The sequence below is a fragment of the Cryptomeria japonica genome, chromosome 11 (assembly GCF_030272615.1).
Source record: "Cryptomeria japonica chromosome 11, Sugi_1.0, whole genome shotgun sequence".
In the NCBI taxonomy this organism is placed as follows: Eukaryota; Viridiplantae; Streptophyta; class Pinopsida; order Cupressales; family Cupressaceae; genus Cryptomeria; species Cryptomeria japonica.
The window spans coordinates 222,558,528-222,581,773 of NC_081415.1; the positions used below are offsets into that span (position 1 = coordinate 222,558,528).

The 23,246-nt window shown below is 35.0% G+C and overlaps 1 pseudogene; it reads left to right on the forward strand.

Moving 5' to 3' along the window:
- Positions 1-6,121: 6,121 nt before the first annotated feature.
- Positions 6,122-23,246, forward strand: part of LOC131053392 (probable LRR receptor-like serine/threonine-protein kinase At1g56130) — a 279,171-nt pseudogene continuing 262,046 nt past the window's right edge.

The window sequence follows — 23,246 nt, forward strand, 5'->3', positions numbered from 1 at the left end:
AGTTCTGAAAGTAGAAAAATAGACCAATGATCAATTGTCCAAATTTAAACTTCAATCCCTTATCCTTCTTGATGGACTCAAGATTCAGTACCAACTGACTACTTATTGCCTCTGATAGATCATAATCAACATCCTCCTTTATCATCCGGTAAGTTGTGTGAATGGATGCAATAGGGATGTTGTTCATCCTGCTAGAATGATATATCCAGTAACCAATAACCATTGAAACATATTTAATTGTCGGATCATTAATATCATTCACTGTCATTTCTCTTCCATCCCATCTTGAATTAGTCAATTGAGCTACATCATCCTTAGGAATGGATCTCAATACTGGAACCTCACCGATGGCACAAAGTTTGGTGACTGCATGAACAACTTCTTTTATAATCTTATGTGGTCTGTTGAGCCACATAAATTGGTCGTGAATCCTACTAAGAACATATCTGACATGTTCATCATCAATATCATCAATGGAGTTTAGGGCGTGGTGAGAACCTTTCTCAACAACCTTCTTAAATTGTTCTTTCACCACTCCGTTCTTATCACACAACAATTTATATTGGTCAAATATCATAAAAATACCAAGATCTTCCAATTTACAATGATAAAAGGATCTAACATCTTCTACATGTAACACTCCATAGGGAACTCCGGATAGGGCTCCGACAGGATTAGTTTTAACAGACTTAAACAGGTGCCTTTTAAATTCAGGACAAGGTCTGTCTATAACATCTACTAGATGCGGGGTATCCATTCTCAAAGATTCAGACTTCAAAAATAGAAAATAGGATTTCCTAGATAAATACCTTTTACCGCTTTCACAACTAGGTTTCGACACCGACAATGTTCTCGCGCCGATTACTGATTGTAGATCACCTCAAATCTTTGTCAATCTGATCAAATGTTGCAAGAACAAAGTCTTCTCTGCTCTTTTCTCTCTTCGAATTCTCACAAGAATCCAAAGTGGCAAATGATATACAAAAAGTTCTTTTTATTTACCCATTATCTACCGCATTAAATGCTATTACCGATAAAACCCTAAAACATATTTTAACATACTACCGATTACCAAATCACATCAAACCTATCGGTTTGACCATAAAATCACTTCTCAAAATCATAATGCATCAAAGTATACAGATTTAACTTACCTCAAGGTCCTTTAGGGGGTTTTGAAATAGATCTAACATTAAGCTCCCCTAAGCTTTTTAACAACTTAGTTTGTCGGTGATGAGTTCTCCACACTAGGTGAAGAATTAAAATCTTATGATGGTATCTCATTACTCTTCTTTTTCCAAATCTTGTTCATTTCTGCTCTGGTCTCTTCCACATCAACTTTTTTCTTCCCTTTCTGATCATCATATTTAGTTACCGGTTGATTCCTTTTATCTCTGCAAAACTTTGTAATATATCTTTGTTGATGACAATGATAACAAGCCATACCAGATGCTTTCCAAGGTCCTACATTGCCTCTACCAGTCATCCTTCTACAATTCATAGCCACATGTCCATAGTTATGACAGATTGTGCAAATCACATTCATCCTCTTTTCCATCTCATAGGGGCTAGACTGGTTAGCATAGGGTCTCTGCCAATTAGGATTTCCTTAGTCATTGAAAGTTCTTCTCTAATCACCACCAGATCTTTGATTCATGTGAGGTGTTGGATTATTTTCTACATACCTGCATTCAACAGCTCTATGCCCATGCATGTTGTAAGTGTAATAATATCCATTAAAAGTTATAGGCTTATATCCTTAGTATGTATTAGGTTTATAACCATTAACTAAATTAGATTTGCTTCTACAAACATTAGCAGTATGACCTAGCTTATGACAATTGAAACATATAGGTTTATAAGGTTTCTTACTGACGGATTTTTGAATCTTAGCTACAGATTTTCCTTCTTCCATATTGTCCTTAGTATAAGAAGACTCACCTTTCTCAAATGTTGTATAACCCAATCCAGTTGTGTCACCTTTCATCCTTTGTGATTGGATCTGTTCATCAAGCATGGTAGAACTTTTTTTAAACTTAGCAAGCTTTTCATTAGCATCAACAAGTTTTTGGACCTACCCGATGAAGGGATTTGACTGCTACAATTGTTAGGATAACAACAATTGAATGATCTTTAAATAACACCTCTGTGTCTGATAAGATCCTCTTTGGTTCATCAAAAACTCCAACAACACATCAATACAAAGCTTCACTAATCACCGCACAATAAAATTCTTAATATTCGCTTATAATCTCAACAACCATCTCATAAGTCATCACACTTTTATAGACATCTACTTGGTTAGTTCATAACCTTGGAACAGTTTCCTAGATTCAATGAATCTAGACAAACTTACATTACAAGCCTTACTTATGTTGGCCATCGACATAACAAACCAAAAATAAAACAAAAATTATACCGATTTACCGATCTTAGTGACTTTATCACTACCGGTTAAGTGTTCTTCCAGATAACCTGCTTTGTACATCAAATCTTGATCCTCTTGTTGAATCTGCTAATGCATTCATGATTATAGCACTAAATACATGTCACCATTGCTCCTGTAAAACCGCATCATCCAACTCTTCATTAATCGCATGTACCAGTAGCTTGAATGCAACTCTATTCCTATTTACCGGTTGAAGTCCTATTTGTTGGTTCACTATTAAACTGTCTTCTCTACTAGTTAAGGCTTTACCAGTTGGCCTAAACGACTTAGATGACTATCAAAACATGGTTGCCATCAATGAAAACATAAAACAAGTCATCAATCAACCTATTATATCAAAACATCATCATCAAGCCAACACTAAGATCTCAAGATAACCAAAAGGTAAACCATCCCTTCCTCCAATATCCCATCCCTCCACATTCTCGGAGGCCTAGTTTTCCAAGTAGTCAACCACTCTATTGTACTCTCTGGGAATATGACAAAAGGAAAGAAAATCTAAATAGGTACAAATATGCATAAGACAGCTTGTTAGCTATTGGAATCCATTGTGCAACCATGAATCACCCAACATAACACAACTTGTTGGGCAATATAATTCATGTCTCTTCTCTTTCTCTCTTTTCATATATCTCATAGTAAGCATACCCTTACTAGACCTATAAGCCATATTTCTCTTATCCCATCAATTGGTGTACACCATTGTTTGTTCCATAAGTCCACTTTTTCTCTCACAATAACATTCGAAGAATGATATTAGTGGTTCAGACATTTTGACGTTGAGGTCTCTTCAACTAGTTGATTTGGAACCTTTTAGTCCTAAATCTATTTGATTTGTGTATATTTGAAGGTTAATTTCATGGATTGATAAGATTTCATGCTTAGTGGCTTGATCATCCCTCAAATTTAGTGTTGTCCTATCCATAGCTTGTCTTGCTCTTAGATGCTTTATCTCTTCACTTCTACTTTACTACAAGTATGAGTGTAAGTTCATACTCTTCTTTTAGTGGGGGCTAAATGTAGTATCATAAATTGTACTCCTTTAATTAATGAGTCTGATTTTACACTCTCCTAGCACTCATTTTAGTATTTCACATTCCTCTATGCATTATAGGACCCTATTTTGCATTAAATTAATATGTAATTCAAGATTATGAGTCCTATATTACTTTAATACACCAAAAAACTTTTATTTGGGTCCTTATTTCAAGTGTACCCTTTATCTTATATCATTTTAAGCCTATATGGATAAAGTTCACTACACTTTTCCCCTCACTTAAATATAGAAATTTTTCATATAAATTATAGTTCTAGTACCATGGCCCTATTATTTCATGACCCTAAACATTCAAGCCTATTTCATTGAGACATTGCCAATTGGTGAACATTGTCTGATGCCTTTCGGCTGAAATTTTGGCAGGGTAATATACCATCCTTGGCATTTCTAGACCTATATTCAATGTGAAAAATGATTATTTTAAGTCTGCCAAAAGTGAATTTTACCTTCAGATCCCTATTTAAGACATCACTCCTATTTCATTTCATCATCTCATTATTATGATATCATTCCTTGAACTCGGATCTACTCTTAAAGAATAATAATTACTCTTGAATAGGAATGATATCATAACAATGAGATGATTAAATAAAATAGGAGTGATGCCTTATATAGGGATCTGAAGGTAAAATTCACTTTTGGTTGACTTAAAATAATTATTTTTCACATTGAATATATGTCTAGAAATGCCAAAGATGATATATTACCCTACCAAAATTTCAGCCGAAAGGCATCAAACAATGTTCACCAATTGCCAATGTCTTAACAAAATAGGCCTAAATGTTTAGGGTCATGAGATAATAGGGCCATGGTAATAGAACTATATTTTATATGAAAAATTTACATATTTAAGTGAGGGGGAAAGTGTAGTGAACTTTAAAATGACATAGGACCCATATAAGCTTAAAATGATATAAGATAAAGGGCACACTTGAAATAAGGACCCAAATAAAGGTTTGTTGACAATGGTTAGAAAGAGTATTCTTCAACAAAGGCTCCATCAAAAGAGGGAAAAAAGGGCAACGAAGAAAAATGACTAAGTAGAAATTATGGCATGAAGTTATTTATACAATCTATTGTTCCATTCAAAAAATATTCCATGTAAACCAATGTGAATGATTATGGTGTGTCCCATATTGGGATCAAAGAAGACAAACTTATTGTATAAAAAATATCAAGGTTCCCTTCCATCAAAGATGCCAAATGCATGAGAAGATAACCTTCCTTATTATAATTCATCTTAACCATATTAAAGTCTCCCCACAAAATCCAAGTGACAACAAGCATTGTATTAGTGATCTATCATCATAAAAGAAATCTCTCGACAACATCATTAGAAGAATAAAAATTCTAGTAATGCCAAAATAATGTTTTTTAATATTGAAGAGGGTCCAAATCATCTAATTAATGGAGTTATATCCATGATCAATCGAGTATGAGTACTACTTAGGAGAGAGAAATATAATAACTCGTATATGACCTACATTGTGATTGCTACATAAAAATGAACTAGTTGGCTAAATAACATGAGAAGTAGGAAATATAAAAAATTCAATAATCTTAACCTCCTACAAGAAAATGACATCCAGAGCTACAATTTTTTTATAAGTATCCCTCATAGCTTACTTTCTATGGAGGTCTATAAGAGCTCAAACATTCTAGGAGACAAAATTCATTGCTCAATGAGAATCAATCATAGCTATCTTGATCATCAAGAGTGGAGTAGCGTTGCAAAAACTCATCTCGAGAGAAACTACCCAACTAAATGTTGGTAATTTGCATTTTTTTTTTCACCAAATTTTCCTTCTTTCAAATGCCTTGGTAGAATGTGAAACCAATATAGGACCACAAGAGAGGAAGAATAATGGACAATGCTCTTTGACTAAGAAGAGAACACAAAAGCTAATTGCAACATTATGGTAAATTTAGGCCAAGTGGAAGGCTCACCATTAAAGGAAGCTATATCTATTTCCTCTTTTTTGAAGGTTTGAATACACACCAACTTGTGGTTTAATAGCTAGGTTACCAACATTAGTCAAAGGTTTGGCTTGAGCTTTGCTATTTTTAGAGTTTTGGTTATTTTAATGCTTTCCAACTATAGTCCACCCTTTATCTTTTTAGAAGGGAGAACTTCAACAAGGCAATTAGAAAGCTTCTTGTGAAGTGAAAGCAAAAGACATTCCCTACACTTATGATTGGAGAATTGACATAAAAATAGATGTTTGACAAATTTAGATAAAAGAGACCCAAAATATGATACAAATGATGAATTTAAATATCCTCAATATATTTCAAATTTGAACATCCACATTTAATTTATTTGATTTTCAATTCTACAATTATTAATCCTAATTTTCATATCTTAATTTTTTATTAATATTTAAATTTAATCTGCTATTTTCTTCACTATTTCCCTTTGAAAAGAACAATTTATACTCGAAAATATTGAACTGTAACTTTTCAATCCATCCACACTTACTAGACAGTAAGTTATCAAGTAATCCTTTACATAATGACAGTGCTGAAAAATACGAAAAAATAAGGGAGCCGTATGCCGATCACAATAAATAATAATATACAGTTGTAATAGAGAGGAACGATTCACATAGGCGTAAGAGTTTGATTGTTACTGTCAGTAATGCTGCGCACTCCTCCCGACTTGTCAACCTGTGATGGCCCGAGTTGACAAAACATTACCCAATCGAATAGAACTATGTTCTTTCAAAGTTGATGAAAAGAACAGAGATAAAAATTTATCTTTTGACTTTTCCATCAAATTTCGTCAAGGAGCTAAAACTTAAAAATCAAAGTATGTGATCATCCATGCTTAAAAATCTGAATTCATAATCATCTCAATAGCCTGAATTAGATTTCCCTTATGAATCCTGTTCATAAATTCAATTATTAGGGAGTTCACACAAGCTCTGTCATCTTGGGAAGCACTCAAACCCAACATCAATTTTCCTTCCATTATGTCAAAGATTGAAGTCCCGGCTTCATTATTTTGGTTTCTCTGTAGTGTTTACAGCATTGGATGTTTGCTACAGGCAGCTCAAGTGATAGCAGTCACAGATCCCATTGAAGGCAAGTTTAGTTTATGAAGGATTTTGTTTTGTTTAATAGCATGTTGTTTATCGACCATTCCTTGACTCTCTGTCATGCTGTGTTGTTTGAAATAACAGTTGCTGCAGTAAGGTCACTTTCTGATAAGTGGAATATTGAGTCATCTGCAGAATGGAACCGCACAGACCCATGCTCTGGCAGAGCCAATTCTACTCTTGATAATATAAATCTTGGCATCAAGTGTGACTGTATAGGCACCCTTTGTCATGTTTCAGAAATGTAATGTTTACAGTAACCTTGTTGCTCAATGGATTGTATTATTAATTTATAATTTATTAAATTCCATGAAACAACTAAATCTTACTTAGGACCTCCTGTTAGGAAGATAAGGCTCTACTGGTCCGTTTTTCTTCCAACAAAGCAAGTGTTCTCCCAACTCTTCAAACAACATAGATCATGGTAAATCGTGCTTGAAGTTGTAAAACTAAGAAAAAAATGGGCTTTTGGGTGGTGACTCACTGCCAACGGGCAGGCTGATTTAGTCTCTTAGACTTCTTTGTAGAATAAAAAGAGAAGGGTTTGTTTTCAATTTATTTTATACATTATTCAAGTTTTGTATTCTTGGTTCTATCTTCATGACTAACTCTGGTTATAAACTTCAAGTTAATAGCTTAATAGCTTCTCACTGCTCGGTGGTGCTCTGCATCTCCTCCACACGGAGGCTTTGCCTTTGGTGTGCGGGGTCAGTTTCTGGTGGTGACAGTGGGTGGTCGGCTTTTGGTAGTGGTGGTGGCTGACCTGATTTTTCTAAGGGATTTTTCAGGTTGGCTCTAGCTATATTGCCTGATTGTGATATTAAAGATAAGGAGGAAGGAGAAGCTACTGCTAATGAGGGGTGGGGGTCTTTGCCCAACGTCACTCCCAATCGAGATTGCTTTTGTCATTTAAGTGGCTTATTTTTTATGGTATCTGGTCTCTGCTTATGTGACTGTTATTTTGTGTACTTGGTGTTTTACTTTTTGTACTCTGTCCATGTGACTCTGTTTTAACTTTCTGGATGCTGCCCATGTGATTCTGAGGGGTGACCTTGTGTCTCTCTATATTTTTTTAAACATGTAGACATTATTTTAACTTAATAAAAATTGATGCACATAATCATCAAAAAAAATTCTGCACTTAGGGAATCTAGCTACTTCATTCCAAGTAGATTTCAATGGAAAACTAGAATACAGTGTGACTGGAGGCTTAGGTTTCATGCTAAAAGTTACACCACAATCTCACCATACCCTTACAAATTGTAGGGGTTTGGGGATTTGAAGCCAAGCTTAGTTCTTAAGAGAACTCTTGATGCAGAGCCCTGGTCCTGTCTCTAATTGTTTGCTTACAAACTAATTCATATGCAAACTGAATAAAATTGACCATTATTCGTTTGACTGTTATCTGCAATTATTCCATTTAAGAGTGGCTTTTTAGTGATTCAACTGAAGAACGAAAGCAAAATGGGCAGTTCTTTTACTTTTTAAAAGTTGGCTGAATTAGTTTGTTAATTTAAGATTCGAGAGCTTTAGAGTTTTAAAAAAGAGTCAGATAGCACAATCTATCTGGAAATAACTGGTTCTCATTATGGATTTTGAAGGAGAACCAAAACATCAATTTTTTTTCTTTTTGTACACATTAATCTCCAAGAAAAACTTTTTCCTAAACATTACGGACTGTGCAAGCTTAAAATCTTTGTAACTATTCATATAGCTTGAAGACGTAAGGCTGTATGAAAGAGACCCTAGGCATAATAAGGACTATATGTTAAGTGTTTGTCTGTCAGATAGATGAAATCACGTTCAATTAGTATTTGACGTGTTTATTGCACTTTGAACTCCAATATCTTAACAAACTTGTAAAAAGTTGACTAAATCTTGCTACATAATAAGTATTTTTAAAAACGAGCTTCCAAGTCTCCATACATAAGTCGATGGTCAGCAATTGGATTTTGTATCTAACAAGAAATAAGTTAATGTTGTGTTGGCTGATAAATTGGAGTAAGAAGACTTAAATATGTTCCCACACCATAAACCGTGGTAAGTTACCTCAATTTTCCTAGATTGAATCCTGAGACAGATTAAGAATTGGTGAAATATCTGTTCAGCTTTATAAACATTCTCTTATATCAGCTCAGCTGTGATGAATTTGTTTCAATCCTGAAAATTCCTCAACTTTTAATCCAGCTGCTTCTTCGACTTGAAAGATTCTTCATATCTCTGTCCAGATTTGCTAAATTCACTTACACTTGAAATTTTATGTCAATATTATGCGTTAAAACATGAAGATTAATGGTTGGTTAGTAGTTATTTATTCAAATTTTTTAGAGGAAGGTTGAGAACATTTTTACAAAGTGGAATACAAAATTAGAAGTGTGCTCCATACTAAGCCATCGAGGACTTTTGTTCTTTCAGGAAGGTCTACGCTATGGATATAACAGGGGAGCTTCCAGAAGAATTAGCTAATCTGACTCACCTTACAAATCTGTAAGTCTAAATGTTGTTTATTTGTAAGTTTATCTTCCACTTATTTGGATAATAAAAATGATATTACCCATGCGGAAATACTAACTTACTGGACAGATTAAAATCCTCTATCAGAAAAGTTGAAAACAAAAGTTAGATAAATTGATTATATTATCTTAGAAAGATTACCTTGTTCTTTTGATGCCACTTAAAAGAGTAATACTTCGATATATCTCTGTTATTCTCTATTATCCTGTGAGATGGATCTGTGAATTTTGTTGGTAGGAACCTGAACCAGAACTATTTGAATGGTCCCATTCCTGCTTTCTTGGGGAACCTCATCAACATGCAATACTTGTGAGGCTCTTCCTCTAATATTTTGTTTGTGTTAATTTATTGCATTAAATTTCTTTGATTTATTCCTGTCAAATGGGTCAGGTCATTCAAAATTATTTACTAGCAGAACTTTGAATTGTATCTCAAAGATAGCTTGCACCATGCAATGTTCAAAGAATAAAAAACGTTCATTTTTTCAGGACCTTTGGCATTAATAATTTTTCTGGCCCTGTACCAAAGGAGCTTGGAAATCTTCAGAACTTGATAGTCTTGTAAGCTCAATCTCTCTCTCTCTCTACCTATCTATATATATATATATACTTGAGAAGAGCGCAAGCTGCTCTGTAATCATTCAGAATAGAATATCAAGCAGGAAAAGAGTAACAATTTTTTAACTTATTTTTTCATTCATACTTTCATAGGTTATAAATTCATGAATGGCCCGGTTAGAGTTATGTCTAATTCCTTTAAGAAAATATTAGTCTTATGACTGTGTAATGTGATTATGTGCATAAATTAGTAGTTAGATAAATTCCTAGGGTAGTCATATTGCATGAATAACATGAAGAATTGAAAGTGGTCATGTAAACGTGGAAAATGAAGATGCACAGAACATATGTAAGAGTAACACAAGATTTACCCTGGAGAAATTGAGTAAAAAAATCTAGCAAGTAGGATTGCTTCTCCAATTCACTATCACTAGGGAATTTAAGGTTACAAGTTCACAAGACTGACATACAAACAACAATCCATCTTTCTTGTTTTGCATTCACCAATCTGTTATTTGTTAATGTTTTTCCTATATGCTCTGCAATTAACTCAAATCTTAGATCACTATTCTGTTCTCCTCTATGATTCTTTCTAACCAAAGCATCGTGAACATTAACACAATTGTAGATTGTTATTATTAATAAATTGTCTTTTTTGTAAGTGACTTATTTTGTTGTAAATTAATGGTCAGCTTGGTAGTGTAATCAAATTGTAGTTATGAAGGATTGTTCCTTAAAAAGAAGCATTGGTCCTACAGGTAGCATTTCCAACAGCAAACAAAAACTTCCAAACAACATGCCTGCACAATAGATACATACTAATCAGTCTTCCTAATCAGTCTTCCAATCTGGAAGAACCCATTGCTAGTTTTCTTGTGATGAGTCGAGTCCTATACAAGCTCTTTCATGTGTGTGGATTTTCAGTTGCAGTTCTGGTCTTGACCATATCCATTATGTCAGGTTCAATCTACTACAATCGAATCTTTGAGGCTGTATTTTGAAAATAAAATGTCTTGAATTTTTTTAGGCCTCCCTACTCCTTTCTAGATACTTTGGAGATCATTCCAACACATTCCATATACATGTGCAGTTCTGCCTTAGCATATTACATGTCTTGGAGCGGTCAAGTTGCATAAGAATGATTCTTTAAGGGTCAAACAAAACTATGAATTCTTAAAAAAAATAGATTTAACAATGTGATATGATTTATATTCAAAGCTGATTTAGATCATATCTCATAAGAGACTATTGGTCTCCAAAATAGATGAGGTTTAAAGTAGCCCATTTCTTCCTTGGTAATGTCCCCTTTCTAGCGTTCATAGCATGATGATGTCATTAGCCTATTTTCTCATGGTCCCATAGGCTAACCTAGACACAAAAAGGATCCGGGGGATGTTTGGCCTAGGCATTTCTAGTTATAGGCCAGTTCGAGCTGATTTGATGCAATTTTAGGGAAATTGCTATTTTTAGTAAGTCGGTTGGCTAGGGAAATGACTCAACATTTCAGTGCATTCTTGAATGGCAACAATGTTGGTGATGATAGTTCAATGCCAACTGGGTAATTTACTTCTAATCTGAGATATTTATTATTTAACGATAAGTTTAAGTTATAAAGTTAAATTAAAATATATATTTTATATTTAACTTTATCGTTATTTAATAACTTCAGTGGGACTATAAAGTTAAGTGTTAAAAGTATTAAATGTCCCCTTTCTTTTAAAAGGTACATGGGCAACTTAATGAGGGGATTATAATACTAAAATAAAAGTGATTTGTATTATCCCACATTGCCTGTGAGTTGGATTAGCTTCTTGGAGAAATGGATAAATAGAGGCTGTGAGAGTTTTTTTAGTATGCTTGGATAAGATGAAAGTTATGCTATTGGATTTCTCAGGAATCTGATTATTGGGCTTGGAGGACAAAATTCCTCTTTGTCAACATTCTTCTTGCTGTTGCAAGATACAGTCAGGAGAATTTATGGTGTTTTCATTTAGGAAACACATTGAGCTTATTAGATTTTTAAAGGGAAGTTTTGGAGAAGATATTAGGAGCAGATTCAAAGGCGATAGTGGAGATTTGTGAGTTGCTACAGTGCTGTAAACAGTGCCATGATCAATTCTGCTACAGTGCATAAACAGTGTCTTGGGCAGATTTCAGACTTGTGGAGTTCAGATTTGAATTTGTTTCATTATCAAATAGTCTTCCACATAAGTTTGAAGCATATTTGAGTGTCATTAAGAGTTTGGAGACATTCCCAGGTCTATAATATTGTTCGAATCTGATTTGTATGCTTGGAGTTGGAATTAAATAAGTGTTATCAGCATTAATCTTCTTGTTATTAGTATTTTTTATGTATGATTTTTCTATATTGAATGAAATCTGAAAGCCACTCAACAAATATCAATTTATCCAACTTATTTTATTGTAAATTAAGAACTGATTCAGAAAACCAATAATCAACTTGCAAGCCAACTGTTTGACAAAATTACATTGAGTGAAAAAGCACAAAAATCAGTCTAGAACAGGGGGTGTTCTTACAGTGGTATCAGAGTAGTGTATCCTTCCATCCTAAAGGGTACAATATGAGTAAATAGTGATATGTATGGATTTGATCAGCAACCTTTTACACATCACTATAATACTCGCAGAAATAGAGCAGTTGCGAACTTAAATCCGAAAGAACAAAGAGCTATTGAAGAGAAAAATACAGGAAACATGGGAGACAGGAATGTTAGGGATCCAGGAGAGGAGAGGTTTCTACAAATATTGGACACACTAGTTCAGGGGCAGCAGCTAGCAGAGCAGAGAGCTTATCAACAGAATCAGCGGTTAGATATTTTGACATAGATGATGGCTCGCCAGTTGGGTATTGATGTTAATAACTTAGGTGGTGGAAACAATGGTGTAAATAATGGTGGAAACAATGGTGGAAATAATGGGGGAAACAATGGAGGTAATAATGGACATAACGGTGGACAAAGTGGTAATGGAGGCTCGAAAGAGGAAATGTGGATGATAACTTTGGGCATGTAGCTTAGCCAACTAGAACGGTGAGTTCCAAACCTCTTCTACCTACCTTCCCACCTAGGGCACTAGCACAACCCGTGAATGAGCCTCAGATCACCGAATTACAAGATCAATTAAGAAGAGATTGGGAAAGTGGAGGACCCGATTTTCAGGCAGCTATCTCTCTACGAGATTACATTGATGTGAGGATGAGACACATGCCTCATGCAGGAGACAAGAACCAAAACTTTGAGTTACGGAAGAAAGTAGGGAAGTTATCTCTATCATATTTTGATGCTTCTGGGAAGAATACGACACGAGCTTGGGTTCAAAAGGTGGATACTTACCTTCCTCTTAATCCTATGCCTGAAGAAGAAGCCATTAAATATGCTACTATACACATAGATGGAGTTACACATGAGTGGTGGCACCATGGCATGGTGACTATGGGATATGACCAAATCACTTCCTATGTTGAGTTTATAGAACGATTGATAGAAAGATTTGATAGGAAGGATCCAGAACTACATTTCAAGGAGTTGGCATAGTTGAAACAACGGGGATCATTGGAGAATTACATCTCAGAATTTCAAAGGCTCTCAATATTGGTTACTAATATTTCATAGAGGAGGCTCATGGTGTTGTTTATGGATGGGCTTGCTAATCCGTTGAGAGGATGGATTAAGGTTCTCAATCCCTTTATATTGTAAGAAGCCATTAAGAAGGCAAGGGACATGGGGACATCCATTTCAAAGAATAGATTTCAATCAAAAGGGTTCTCACATAACAAGGACAAAGACAAAAAACAAATCACAAAGGAATCTGATCAGCAAAAGAAATCAGTTACCAGAATTGACAGTGAGACACTCAATGACTTAAGGAAGAGAAATTTATGCTTTACATGTAGAGAACCTTGGGCCCCAGGTCATAAATGTGCAATAAAAGGGAAGGCACATCGGATAGAATACTATTCAGCTGAGGAAACTACTTTAGAAAAATTAGATCAGCAATCTGATTTAGGAGAAGAAGAATCATCAGAAGAATCTGAAAAGGAGGAAGAGCCTAGGAAGGATAAGGCCCTAACACAACTATGAGGAACTCAAAAGACTATTACCTTCAAGGTAAGGGGTGTTATACAGGGGCAGCGTGTAGTAGCCTTAATTGATACAGGTGTAACACATAATTTTATTGACGAGAGGCTTGTGTCTAGGAGGGGACTTCAAACAAAAGAGCATGATAGGTTTAAGGTAATGGTTGGTGATGGGTGCAAAATCTCTTGCACTCACAAAATTTCAAATCTGACTATGCAAATTGGTGACTATCGACTGCAAGATGAGTTATACGTGGTGATATAGGGGACTATGATGTTATACTTGGCATGACATGGATGTTGTCATTAGTAGAGTTCACCTTCAATTTGGAAAGATTGGAAATGAAGTTTAGACATCAGGTCAGGAATGTGCTCCTTAGAGGACTCTCAAATGGGAGACTTAGAATAGTGTCACTCAAGAGGATGGAGCATCCATTTAGGCACGACCAGGTGGAGTGGGTAGAAAAGTGTCTCATTATGCCTACTGTTATGAAGCAGTAAGTTAAGAGCTACCATCCAGACATATAGGAGGTAATCTCTCGACACACTAAGATGTTTGATAGCATCCCTTATGGAGTTCCACCTGAGAGGGGAATTGAGCATGTGATTGAGTTAGAGGAAAGGGCAAAACCAGTGATCACCACTCCATACAGGTATCCAAAGAAATAGAAGGATGAGATTGAGAAAGCAATTAAGGAGTTGTTGAAAATGGGACACATTAGGCCTAGTAAGAGTCCCTTTGCATCGACAATAGTTTTGGTGAAGAAAAAAGATGGGACTATACGAATGTGCATTGACTATAGGGATTTGAATAAAAAGACTATCAAGAATAGATACCCCATAATATGGATTGATGAGCTACATGGAGTGTGTTATTTCACCAAGATTGACTTATGGTTAGGATACCATCAAATCGGGATGAGAGCCGATGACATAGAGAAGACAAGATTCAGATGCCATTACTGTCACTTTGAGTTCTTGGTAATGCCATTTGGGTTTACCAATGCTCCTGCCACATTTCAGAATTGTATGAACTAAGTGTTCAGGAAGCAGTTGCGGAAGTTTGTATTAGTTTTCTTTGATGACATCTTGATTTTTAGTAGATCTTGGGAGGAGCATTTGCAGCATTTGGAAGAGATCCTATGTATGCTGGAAAGTGAGTCGCTATTTGCCAAGGAATCAAAATGTGAATTCGGCATGATAGAGCTTTTATACCTTGGACACAACATTAGTGCCGAGGGAGTGAGAGTGGACATAGAGAGGATTAGAGACATCATTGAATGGCCAACTCCGACTAACCTCACACAGTTGAAGGGGCTCCTTGGGTTGTGTGGCTTCTATAGGAGGTTTGTGCAAAGGTTTTCCCAGACAACAGCTTAGTTGATAGATCTTATGAAGAAGGGAGCCCTTGAGTGTTCAGAGACAGCACAATAGTTTTTTGAGCATTTCAAGTAGGTGATGTCATCCTAGCCAGTGTTAGTCCTTCCAGATTTCACCAACCCATTTGAGGTACAATGTGATGCTTCAGAGGATGGGATTGCTGTAGTTCTAATGCAGGAAAAACACCCCATAGCATATGAAAGTAGGAAGTTGAGAGGGGTGGAGAAGAGCTATTCAATTTATGATCTAGAGATGTTGGCTATCATGCATGTGATGGCCAAATTCAGGTCTTTTCTGATGGGAAGCAGATTTGTGATACAAACAAATCATAACAACATTAAGTACTTCATGAGCTAGAGAGATCTCTGTGATAGACAACAAAAATGGATCACTTAGCTACATGCCTATGACTAAGGGAAAAAAATGTGGTGGCAGATGCACTTTCACGGAGACCTCATATATGTTCGTTGGTGGAGATACCAGCTGATTGGAGAGAGATTATTGTAGCAAAATATGCAAAGGATCCGTGGGCAACTGGTTTGATTGAGGGCACTAATCAAGATGACAAGTATACAGTGAAGGATGACATCATTTTTTATAAGGACAAAATTTACTTAGTGCCTACTTCACACCTTAAAGGGGTAATTTTGAGGAATTTCCAGGATGCTCTATTGGCTGGTCACCTGGTTTTCTTCAAGACTTACAGGAAGATCCAAGAGAGGTTCACATGGAAGGGACTTAAGAATGAAGTCCAAAAGTATGTCGCGGAATGTCCAGTTTGCCAACAGAATAAGAATGAGCATACCTTTCTAGCTCGTCTACTTCAGCCCTTACCGATCCCGGATAAAAAATGGGAAAGCATATCGATGGATTTCATTATAGGATTACTTAGGGTATAGGGTAAGGACTGCATTTATGTGGTGGTTGACAGGTTGACAAAGTTTGCACATTTCTTCGCTATCATAGCCACCTATATAGTAGCCCAAGTGGCTGACTTGTTTTTCAGGGAGGTGTTCAGGTTGCATGGCTTGCCCAAGAACATTGTGAGTGACAAGGACAACAAGTTCTTGAGTTTATTTTGGCTGGAACGTTTCACATTGAGTGGTATGAAGCTCACTCCTAGCACCAGCTACCACCCGTAGACTGATGGCCAGACATAGATAGTAAACAAATGGGTAGCAAAAGGCTTGGGTCAGATGGAAACATATGGGTGGGTATTGCTATAATACCACCTACCACATGACTATTAGGATTGCTCCATTTATGGCACTATGGGTATGAAGCCCCAAAATTTATGGATTTACTCTTTGGGGACAACAGGGTGCCTAAGGCAAAAGATTTGTTGCAAGAGAGTCAAGACATCTAAAGGGAAATGAAGGAGAACATCCAATAGGCATAGAACCAACAAAAGTTGTATGCTGATCAGCATAGGGTTGAGCACAGTTTTGAGGTTGGTGATATGGTTTATCTGAGACTTCAACCTTATAGACAGTCTTCTTTGAAGAAGAGTTGCCAGCCAAAATGTATTTCATGTCTCTAGACTCAAAAAGGATTTAGGCCATAATGTAGTACAATCAACAGAATTGTCACCCCTGGATGAGGAGGGAAATTTGATATTGGTTCCAATAGCGATTATTGATACCAAGGAGAGGACACTTCGAAGAAGGACGATTAAAGAATATCTAGTTAAGTGGAAGAACCTGCTAGTTGAGGATGCTACATGGGAGAGTGATCAGATCTTGCAACACTCAAAGATGAAATTGCGTGAGGACAAGCAATCTTGGGAAGGGCGGACTGTAATGTCCCCTTTCTAGCATTCATAGCATGATGATGTCGTTAGCCTATTTTCTCATGGTCCCATAGGCTAACCATGACACAAAAGGGATCTAGGGGATCTTTGGCCTAGGCATTTCCAGTTATAGGCCACAGTTCGAGCTAATTTGATGCAATTTTGGGGAGCTTACTATTTTTAGTAAGGTAGTTGGTTAGAGCAGTGACTCAGCATTTCGGTGCATTCTTGAATGGTAACAATGTTGGTGATGATAGTTGAATGCCGACTGGGTAATTTACTTCTAATATGAGATATTTATTATTCAACGATAAGTTTAAGTTATAAAGTTAAATTAAAATATTTAACTTTATCGTTATTTAATAACTTCAATGAGACTATAAAGTCGTGTTAAAAGTATTAAATGTCCCCTTTCTTTTAAAAGCTACATGGGCAACTTAATGAGGGGATTATAATATTAAAATAAAAGTGATTTGTATTATCCCACATTGCTTATGAGTTGGATTAGCTTCTTGGAGAAATGGATAAATAGAGTGTTGGTTAAAATTTTTGTACACTTGGGGAAATATACAAAAATTATGGTTTAAACCACAGTGTGCGAGTAAAAATCTTCTAATTAAGGGAAGGATCCCCCTATCTAACTACAAATTTAAAAATAAAATAGGATGGGACAGCAATCTTTCTTCTTCTTTCAAGAAAGACAATATCCTTTTCTCTTCACAGAAAAGTGATAGTGATTCAATATAAAATAGCAGTAACAAATTTCGAAATGAAATGAGAAAAAGGAAATGAAGTTTCCTGAAAGCTCAAAAACTTTCGTCACTTCCTTCAGGATGGGACATCAATATCAAGCTCAAAGACTTGATTATGTGAAGTCCTATCTACCCTTTTCTATACTAACGCTATCAAGAACAAATTATAACATCTCAAAGATTGCAATATCTTATTCTTTTCTACATAAAACAATGGGAAGTAGTATAAGCTCAAAGACTCACAACTATTTCTCACAAAATCTGCTCCTAAATTCTCTTAAAAACAAGTGAAAGCACAAAGACTTACAACTTCTCTCAACAAAATACTTATTTTAATCTATATTAACCTCAAATGCTTGCAGCACAAAGACTGCAAATCGAAATCGATTAAGCTCTTTAAGAAACACTTGCAAGAAATATAATATAGAACACTAACTCAAGAATGTAGCACAAAGACCCAAAGCTTGAGCAATTTCCTTCTATTCCTTTCAATTCTTGAATTTACACATGAAAGCTCAAAGACTTCTTTGCTATAAATTTGGCAGAGTTTTTGCTTGCTTTCCAAAAAGATAAAGATTACAATAGACCCCCTCAAGTATTTATAGGAGAGGAGTCATGAGAAAAAGGTGGGAAGATCCCAACTAACTTGAGAAATTCTCTCAACCACCAAGACTTATTCAATAACTAACTATGACTTATTCCAACTACGGTCCTAATAGAACACAACTTGTAGTTGTTTTACATGTAATTACAAAAGTGCAAGTAATGAGTTAAATTGCAATTACAAAGTTTTTTTTTTTTTACATGTAACTTGTCAAAACAAAATTACAAATGCATAACTAAAACTATTCCATGTGTCTCAAGACATGACTCTAACTGCATCATCCTTTGTATGTGATGATTTTCATGTCGCTTCAGGATGCTAGAACTTGAAGTATTCTAGATTGGTAAAGACATCTTGAACTGGAATGGGAACTTGTATCCTTGTCTTCTTGCTTGGGGTAGTACTATCTTTTCAGGAGGGAAAGGGTTGCCTTCCTCTTTTCATGTCATGACCATCTTTGTTTTGAAAGCATTCTATGCTCTCAACCATGAATTGTTGTTGTATCTCTTCTTTGTATCATCCTCCATTCTTGAAATATGCTTGCAAAATAAGGTCCATGCCTTAATCTATTGATTTGGTAGATCGTGTGTGCAAACCGAACTGACAAGGGAAGAGATAAATTGATGCAAAAATGGGCTCACAAGTGAATTTCGGGTTCTGGAAGCTGCATTACATGTGTGGGGAAAACAAGAGCATTAACTTGCAATTGTGGAGAACAAACATGCAACTTCATATGTGTAATGGGTAACTACAAGTTTGCACTTGTAATTGGACCTTTAAAACTCATTTACAAGTGTTTTTTGAGTGCATTTTGAACCAATTTCGGGTTCTGGATGGTTGACCGCAGGTAGACTTTAAATGGCAAAAAATGAATGAAGGTGTGAAATGAGTGGATGAAATGGTGGGAATGGTATGTACGGATGATGGAAATGAACATGGATGAAAATGGAAGGATTTTGGGAAGATCAATTATTTTCATCCTACTTGTAATCGGGATTTAAAAACCTGAATACAAGTAAAGAGGGAAAATGGGGAAGATCAATGCAATTCACAAATTGCTTTGCAAACTTGGAACAAAGGGGAAAATCTCCCACAAAACCGATTTTAGGCAAGAACAAAACAAAACATATAACTATCATGAAGAGAAAGAACCTCTTATAGATAAAAGAAGAAGATTCAAACCCTAGCCACGTTTTTGAAAAAAACGCCATATGTATCAAAATGCCCATTAAAAGCATGAAGAATCGATCAAGCAAAGCACCCAACCTCCACGCCTAGGCAAGAAAATCCAAAACGATTTAGGAAAGACAAGATTCGTGGCACTTGAATGAGGCAAATCGTGGCATTTTTCAAAAACGTTTTTGCTGTTAAAACCCCATAAAACCAGCGATAATGTCTTCCAAATGGCATGAAGAGAGTTGGAAAATACATGAAAATAGCAAGGAATCCAAAATGTCTTCCTCCTAAGATTTCTCCACAAAAATCGGTGGAAATTGTCAACAAAATCCACCAATATTGCTGGTCGGGTTTTTGGGAAAGAAGAACAAGTTTAAAATTGCATGCAATAAGGAAAATCGGGTTTTTGAGAGCAAACAACAAGTTTAAAATGTTACTTTTCTCTCAAGTTTCAACAAGGCAAAATCGGGTTTTATAAATCCAATAGCAAGTTTAAAATGTCACTTTTTCCATCAATAAGGTAAAATTGGGTTTTAAAAAATGCATTAAAATTCCCCAATTTGCACTTTATGGAGAAAATCGGGTTTTAGATATCCAATTGCAAGTTTAAAATGTCACTTTTTCAATCAACAAGGTAAAATCAGGTTTTAAAAATGCAATTACAAGTTTAAAATTCCCCAATTTGCACTTTATGGAGAAAATCGGGTTTTTTGGGCAAAATAGCAAGTTTAAAATGTCACTTTATTTCATATCTAGGCAAAATCAGGTTTTGGAGAGAGATGTGTAAGTTTAAAATTACTTGTAAAGGGAAAATAAAATCCCTACAACAAGTTTTAATAACTTGCACATATGTAATAGGGGTTTAAAATCTCTATTACAAGCAAAAGACATTAAAGTAGGAGTTTTAGAAAAGAATTACAAGTTTACTTGTAACTTATCCAAAAAAACCCTATTTTAACTTAAAAAGCCAAAAAGCATCAAGGGGGAAATAAAAAGTAAGTTACAAGTTCTTTTTTCAATAAAGTGCACTTGTAATTAGTCAAAAATTTCCCTACAAAGACCAAAACAAAGGAAATCATTAAAACTTGCAATTCAAGGAAAATTTCCCACCTGCAGTCAAGGAGAAAAAACCCGAAATTGAAGGAAAGGACTGAGGATTAAGCCAGCCCAAGGATTAGGCGAAATTTTGCCTCGGGAAGCATGCCATAGAGTAAAATTTTTATTTTTTGACAAAATTTTTATGTAATGGTCCATCATTTTTGAAAACAAAAATGAGGACAACATAGAGGCTGTGAGAGTTTTTTAGTATGCTTGGATGAGATGAAAGTTATGCTATTGGATTTCTCAGGAATCTGATTATTGGGCTTGGAGGACGAAATCCCTCTTTGCCAATATTCTTCTTGTTGTTGCAAGATAAAGTCAGGAGAATTTATGGTGTTTTTATTCAGGAAACACATTGGCCTTTCTAGATTTTCAAAGGGAAGATTTGGAGAAGATATTAGGAGCAGATTCAAAGGCGATAGTGAAGATTTGTGAGTTGCTACAGTGCTATGAATAATGTCGTGAACAGTGTTTTGGGCAGATTTCAGACTTGTGGAGTTCAGATTTGAATTTGTTTCATTATCATATAGTCTTCCACATAAGTTTGAAGCATATTTGAGTGTCATTGCGAGTTTGAAGACATTCCTAGGTCTAATATTGTTTGAATCTGATTTGTATGCTTGGAGTTGGAATTAAATAATTGTTATCAACATTAATCTTCTCGTTATTAGTATTTGTTATGTATGATTTTTTTATATTAAATGAAATCTGAAAGCCACTCAACAAATATTAATTTATCCAATTTATTTTATTGCAAATTAAGAACCAATTCAAAAAACCAGTAGTCAGCTTGCAAGCCAACTGTTTGACAAAATTACATTGAGTGAAAAAGTACAAAAATCAGTTTAGAACAGGGGGTGTTCTTACATCCTTGGGGTACAATTCGTCTTTTCTTTGCAACTAAGCATCTTATCAATACTCTTACTCTTTCCTCACTTTTTGCTGCAGCACCATGTAATCTTGGGACTCTTCTAATGCACAAGGTGCCAATTCTTTAAGTTTAGATGGCAGGAAAAATGTTTCTTCTTCATCTAGCATAGAAGGATCAAAAAGGCATTATATTTCTATATTAATAGTGATATTATGATATACATCTTCATTAATGGCTGCAAGTATAATCTAAGAGAAATTTCATTCATTTGTAAGTCTCAAAGGAACATATTATGAGGGGTTAAGCTTTCTTCCCTGTCCTTGAAGTTTAATCTTTGCTCAAATACAGCCATACCTAGTCTCCAACTTAGAACTTATACTCAGTCCTATGCTGATTATTCCTTTCTTGCCTTGTACCTGACTTATGACTCCTTGAGTTTATCTTTCATTTGCAAATGGATTTACTCTTTGAATTTCTGAATCTTGTCATTAGTTTTTTTCATCTTGTCTATAATATCACAACATCAAAATGATAAAGTGGTAAATACCTAAAGCATGTTTTAAGAGAGACTTAATAGTTGATGTATGCATAACCCTATATATAGACACGTTGAATCCATATTATTAATTCTATATAGACACGTTGAATCCATATTATTAACTCTCAAGAGATACACCAATCTCCTATTCTTCACATTGGTAAGACAACTGGTTTGTCAATGTAATGTTATCAACCTCTTCAACTTGGTGTATATATTTTCCCACAAAGTGGTCCAAAACTTCCAAAAAAAAAACTTTGCATCTCTATTGGAAACATTGGAGTTAGGAAAAACAAAATGCACAAAAAGAATAGTGAAAAACTAATTCAGATGATTTGTGCCCCTCGATTTTTTTAGATGGAATAAAGAACGCATATTTTACTAAGCTGACCAAATGTAACAAGTGGTCATGCCCTTTCTTTGACAGAGAAAACTTTCCCACAAGATCTGTGGAGATGCTTTTCCTTATTTTAGAAGGAATTAGGCATATAGAACCTCAACTTTTACTGTTTGGTTTACTTCTGCTAAATAACATGCATCCCACTATAAACTTAGAAACCTCATCTTTGTGTCTTTGTTCGATATAAATACCTTTTCATTTTGCTAATGTTTTTACCAGTTCAAAGTTGTAATGTCCCTTACTAAGTTTTGTCCTGTTTTAACCATAATTAATACAACTCAACATATTTATGACTTAAATTAAGTTGATTAGGAGACAAAACTATCTTGACATGAATCCAATCAGTGATAACATAATCTTCTTTCTGATATTGAATTGATAGTCCAATCTGATTTATAATCTCAGCCTTCCTTGTTCATTCAAATTACTATTTATATATATATATATATATATATATTTGTATGTATATATGTATATTTAATGTATGTGTATATGCATATGTATATAATCTTATTGATTTACATCATTATTATATATATAAATATATTATCCTTATTCAGATTTGAACATATAAATGAATTATATTATATTATAAATCATATATATATCTATTAATTACCTATTATATGATTTATTATATATTACTGCAGAGCAGTTTCCTTAAATTATTATAATAACTATAATTATTATATTTTATTAATATTTATATAATTATTACAATTCTGCATAAGAATATTATCGGGCTTCATATATTAAGCATACATATTGAACATATCTTCGTGCATTCCGCCAAGGATAAGGATATTGCTGTCTGTAAACTTAATAACAGTTCTGAAAAATATCTATCCTCTCCCCTACTCTCTC